This window comes from Schistocerca serialis, chromosome 2 (assembly GCF_023864345.2).
Source record: "Schistocerca serialis cubense isolate TAMUIC-IGC-003099 chromosome 2, iqSchSeri2.2, whole genome shotgun sequence".
Taxonomy (NCBI): Eukaryota; Metazoa; Arthropoda; class Insecta; order Orthoptera; family Acrididae; genus Schistocerca; species Schistocerca serialis.
In genome coordinates this window covers 1,056,239,978-1,056,246,269 of record NC_064639.1, presented here as the reverse complement: position 1 = coordinate 1,056,246,269, position 6,292 = coordinate 1,056,239,978, and the positions used below count along the sequence as shown (strand labels likewise).

The following is a 6,292-nucleotide window of genomic DNA, read 5'->3' as shown; positions in this document are numbered from 1 at the left end:
GTTCGCAGGTTCGAATCTTGCCTCGGGCATGGATGTGTGTGATGTCCTTAGGTTAGTTAGATTTAAGTAGTTCTAAGTTCTAGGGGGCTGATCACCTCAGTAGTTTAGTCCCATAGTGCTCAGAGCCATTCGAACCATTTTGAACCCAGAACGTCATTAATTATGTTAGATACGGTTGTTTTTAAGTTTTTCCATTCCTCTTCCAAGTCTTCCCGTTTCTAAATTTGCTAATACTGCTACGAATTATTTACGAGAGAATGGGAAGACTGGTAGAAAGCGACAGTTTGGGTTTCGCAGAAATGTTGTTGCAAATAAAGTGATATTGACTCTGCAACTTATCTTAGAAGATGGGTTGAAGGAGGACAAGTCTACGTTTATAGTACTTGTAGCTCTTGAAAATTTTGACTGAACTACACTCTTTGAAATGATCAAGGGTAAAATACAGGGAGCGAAGATTAGTCACAACTTGTGCAGGAAATGTGCAGCTATAAGAGGGGAATGTAAAAGGGAACCACTAGTTCCTAAGGTAGTGAAACAGGGTTGTAGCTTCGCCCCGATGTTTGTCAATCTGAACACTAACCAAGCAGAAAAGAAAACGAAGGAGTCATGTGGAAAGGTAATTAGCCTTCTATTGCATGTGTTTTTTCTTACGAAACCAATCTCAGTGAAAAAATGTCTGACCGTAAGGTCTAACTATATAACAGACTGAATATAGAAATCTGTATTTAATTTTGTTACCATACAGCAATAATCCGAAAATATTGATTAATTATTAATCGTTACAGATACGTGGACACATGTTCTGTGTTATCAAAAAATGGTTCAAATGGCTCTGAGCACTATGGGACTCAACTGCTGAGGTCATTAGTCCCCTAGAACTAGTTAAACCTAACTAACCTAAGGACATGACACACATCCATGCCCGAGGCAGGATTCGAACCTGCGACCGTAGCGGTCTCGCGGTTCCAGACTGCAGCGCCAGAACCGCGCGGCCACTTCGGCCGGCTCTGTGTTATCATTAAGCATCAGTTTACATACCATAAAAATCTAACTAGATGTGATCTGAGTGGCAGAAACAATTAACTCTTTCAGCTGATCTCGTGTGTGTTTACGTAACTCGGCCTTCAGCAAATATCGTCGATTTTGGACTGTTTCTGCCAACATATTGAGAACTAAACACAGCTAGCTCGATGGAGTCAGACTGTGTGTGGCCAGACGGCAACGTCATGCATATACGAGTGGCCTCCTTAAAATTATGCGTAAATTCACTGTTTGTTGCCAAAGGGCAACACTGTGCAATAGACAGTTAAAGTTCAGGAATCAGAAAAAAGACTTTGAGGTTTGCCGAAGACATTCTAACTCCACCAGACACAGGACCAGATGAATCCAGTGAATAGTCTCTTAAAAATATCTTACAATGTGAACTCCATCAAAAGTAAAACTAACTTAATGGAATTTAGTAGAATTAAATCAGATGATGTTGAGGGAATTGAGTATGAAGTGAGAAACAACGAGTAGTACATGAGTTTTATTGTTTTGGAAATAAAATAACAGACGTCGGCCGAAGTAGAGAATGTAAAATGCAGACTGGCAATTCCAAGACAAGAAATTCTCAATAAGAGAAATTTGTTAACATCGCATGTAAATTTATGGTGTCAATAAGTAGTTCCTGAAAGTATTTTCCTCTAGTGTACTCTTGTACGGAAGTGAGACGTGGACGATAAACATTTAGGCAAAAAGAAAATAGAAGCAATTGAAAGGTGGTGGTGCAGGTGGGTGCTGAAGATTACTTGGGTGGATCGGATAAATAGTGAATAGGTACTGAATCAAGTTCGGGAGAGAAGAAATTTATCGCTACTCTGCCTGACAAAAAATTTGAGGCACCCAGAAGACGTGTTCAGATGACAATTGAAACTCCGTCCACGTACACCTCATCGACACAACAAACTGTAACCGATTACATCATCATAAAACATGAACCATGAACCCATGAACCATGGACCTTGCCGTTGGTGGGGAGGCTTGCGAGCCTCATCGATACAGATACAGAGGCCAGAAAAACTTGTGGTTCCGGAGGAGGGGAAGCAGCCTTTTCAGTAGTTACAGGGGCAGCAGTCTGGATGATTGACTGATCTGGTCTTGCAGCATCAATCAAAACGGCCTTGCTGTGCTGGTACTGCGAACGGCTGATAGCAAGGAGAAACAACAGCGGTAATTTTTCCCGAGGACATGCAGCTTTACTCTATGGTCCCCTTGGCGTCAAATATTCTGGATGTAAAATAGTTCCCCACTCGGATCTCCGGGCAGGGACTACTCAGGAGGAGGTCGTTATCGGGAGGAACAAAACTGGCATGCTACGGATCGGAGCGTGGAATGTCAGATCCCTTAATCGGGTATGTAGGCTAGAAAATTTTAGAACGCGAAATGGACAGGTTAAAGATAGATATAGTGGGAAATAATGGAGTTCTGTGGCAGGAGGAACAAGACTTCTGGTCAGGTGAATACAGGGTTATAAATACAAAATCAAATAATGGCAATGCAGGAGTAGGTTTAATAATGAATTAAAAAAATATGAGTGTGGGTAAGCTACTACAAACAGCATAGTGAACGCATTATTGTGGCCAAGATAGACACGAAGCCCACGCCTACCACAGTAGTACAAGTTTACATGCCAACAAGCTCCGCAGATGATGAAGAGATTACAGAAATGTGTGATGCGATAAAAGAAATTATTCAGATTGTTAAGGGAGAGGAAAATTTAATAGTCTGGAATTCGACACTAGGAAAAGGAAGAGATGGAAAAGTACTAGGTGAATATGGACTGGGGTCAGGAATGAAAGAGGAAGCCGCCTGGTAGAATTTTGCACAGAGCATAACTTAATCATAGCTAACACTTGGTTTAAGAATCATGAAAGAATGTTGTATACGTAGAAGAGGCCTGGAGACTCTGGAAGGTTTAAAATAGATTATATAATGGTAAGACAGAGATTTAAGAACCAGGTTTTAAAGTGCAAGACATTTCCAGGGGAGGATGTGGACTCTGACCGCAGTTTATTGGTTATGAACTGTAGACTAAAACTGAAGAAACTGATGAAAAGTAAGAATTTAAGGAGATGGAACCTGGATAAACTGAAAGACCAGAGGCTGTGGAGAGTTTCAGAGATAGCATTAGGGAACTATTGACAAGAACAAGGGAGAGAGATACAGTAGAAGAAGAATGGGTAGCTTTGAGAGATGAAATAGTGAAGGCAGCAGAGGATCAAGTAGGTAATGAGACGAGAACTAGCAGAAATCTATGGATAACACAACAGATATTGAATTTAAGTGCTGAAAGGAGAAAATATAAAACTGCAGTATATGAAGCAAGCAAAAAGGATAACAAACGTCTCAAAAACGAGATCGACAGAAAGTGCAAAATGGCTAAGCAGGGATGAATAAAGGGCAAATGTAAGGATGTAGAAGCATACATCACTAGGGGTAAGATAGATACTGCCTACAGGAAAATTAAAGTGTTCTCTGGAGAAAAGAGAACTATATGTGTGAATATCAAGAGTACGGATGGAAACAACAGTCCTAATCATAGAAATGGTAGCAGAAAGGTGGAAGAAGTATATAGATAGTCTATACAAGGGCGATGTACTTGAGGGCAATATTGTGTAAATGGAAGAAGACGTAGATGAAGATGAAATTGGAGATATGATACCGCGTGGAGAATTTGAGAGAGCATTGAAAGACGTAAGTCGAAACAAGGCCCCCAGGAGTAGACAACATTCCATTAGAACTATTGATGGCGTTGGAAGAGCCATCCATGACAAAACTCTTCCATATGGTGAGCAAGATGTATGAGACAGGCGAAATACCCACGGACTTCAAGAAGAATATAATAATTCCAGTTCCAAGAAAGCAGGTGCTGACAGGTGTGAAAATTACCGAACTATCAGTTTAATAACTCACGACTGCAAAATAATAACAGGAGTTCTTTACAGACGAATGGAAAAACTGGTAGAAGCCGACATCGGGGAAGATCAGTTTGGATTTCGTAGAAATGATGGAATACATGAGGCAGTACTGACACTACGACTTATCTTAGAAGATAGATTTTAAAAAAAGCCTCCGTCTTCAGGCCACGAGTGGCCTACCGGGACCATCCGACCGCCGTCATCCTCCGTGGAGGATGCGAATAGGAGGGGCATGGGGTCAGCACACCGCTCTCCCGGTCGTAAGATGGTATTTTTGACCGAAGCCGCTACTATTCGGTTGAGTAGCTCCTCAATTGGCATCACTAGGCTGAGTGCACCCCGAAAAATGGCAACAGCGCATGGCGGCCTGGATGGTCACCCATCCAAGTGCTGACCACGCCCGACAGGGCTTAACTTCGGTGGTCTCACGGGAACCGGTGTATCCACTGCGGTAAGGCCGTTGCCTTAGAAGATAGATGAAGGAGAGGAAAACCTACGTTTCTAGTATTTGGAGACTAAGAAAATGCTTTTGACAATGTTAACTCCCTTTGAAATTCTGAAGGTGACTAGGGTAAAATACAGGAAGCGAAAGGGTATGTACAATTTATACAGAAACCAGATGGAAAGTATAAGAATCGAGGGGCACGAAAGTGGAGCAGTGGTGGAGAAGGGAGTGAGACAGGGCTGTAGCCTATCTCCGGTGTTATTCAATTTGTATATGGAGCAAGCAATAAAGAAAACAAAAGAAAAAAATGAAGTAGGAATTAAAATCCGTGGAGAAGAAATAAAAATTCTGATGTTTGACGACAACATTGTAATTCTGTCAGAGATGAGGAAGAACAGTTGAACGGAATGGATAGTGTTTTGAAAGGAGGATATAAGATCAACATCAAAAAAAGCAAAACGAGATAATGGAATATAGTCGAATTAGATCAGGTTATGCTGAAGGAATTAGATTAGGAAATGAGATACTTAAAATAGTAAATTGTTTTTTTTCTATTTGGGAAGCAAAATAACTGATGACTGTTGAAGAAGGGAGGATATAAAATGTAGACTGGCTATGTCAAGGAAAGCGTTTCTGAAGAAGAGAAATTTGTTAACATCGAGTATGATTTAAGTGTCAGGAAATCTTTTCTGAAAGTATTTGTATGTAGTGTAGCCATGTATGTAATTGAAACATGGACGACATCTAGTTTAGTTTCGAAATGTGGTGCTACAGTAGAATGTTGAAGATTAGATGGGTAGAACACGTAACAAATGAGGAGTTACTGAATAGAATTGGGGAAAAGAGGAATTTGTGGCACAACTTGACTAGAAGAAGGGATCGCTTGGTAGGACATTTCTGAGGGATCAAGGGAGCACCAATTTAGTATTGGAGGGAAGCGTGGAGGGTAAAAATCGTAGATGGAGACCAACAGATGAAATACTAAGCAAATTCAGAAGGATGTAGATTGCAGTAGTAATTCATAGTTGAAGAGGCTTGCAGAGGATGGAGTAGCATGCAGAGCTGCATCAAACCAGTCTCTGGACTGAAGACCACAACAACAATTGCGCAGGTGTTGCCGGTGCACGATGTTGTGCAAGAATTGACTTCTTGGTCAAGCCCCACAAATTTTCGATGGAATTCATCTCGGGCGATCTGTGTGGCCAAATAATTTGCTCGAATTGTCCAGTTTGTTCTTCAAACCAACTGCAAACAATTGTGGCCCAGTGACATGACATCGTTGTTTGGGAACATGAAGTTTTTGAATGGCCTCAGATGGTTTCCAAGTAGGCGAAAACAACCGTTACCAGTCAATTAACGGTTCAGTTGGACCAGAGGACTCAACCAGTTCCATTTAGACACAGCCCACACCATTCTGGAGCCACTATTAGGTTGTGCAGTGCCTTGTTGACAACTTGGGTCCATGGCTTCGTGCGGTCTGCGTCACATTCAAACCCTACTATCAGTTCTTACCAACTATAATCGGAAATCACCTGAGCAGGCTACGGTTTCGCAGTTGTCTATGGCCCAACCGATATGAACACAGGCCCAGGGGAGGCGCTGTTAGCAAAGTGTCTTGGTCGGTCGTCTGCTGCCATAGACTATTAACGCCAAATTTCGGCGCACTGTCCTAACGGAAACGTTCATCATACGCCTCACATTGGTTTTTGCGGTTATTTCAAGCAGTGTTGCTTGTCTGTCAGCACTGACAGTTATTCGCAAACGCTGCTGCTCTCGCTCGTCCAGTGAAGGCCGTTGGCCACCGCGTTGTGTGTTTTGAGAGGTAATGGCTGAAATTTGGTATTCTGGGCACCCTCTTGACACTCATAATCTTGTAATACTGAATTCC

The 6,292-nt window shown here is 41.9% G+C and overlaps 1 pseudogene; it reads right to left on the bottom strand.

The window, feature by feature from the left end:
• Window positions 1–4,306: 4,306 nt before the first annotated feature.
• On the bottom strand, window positions 4,307–4,424 carry LOC126459469 (5S ribosomal RNA; annotated as a pseudogene).
• Between the last annotated feature and the right edge of the window lie 1,868 nt (window positions 4,425–6,292).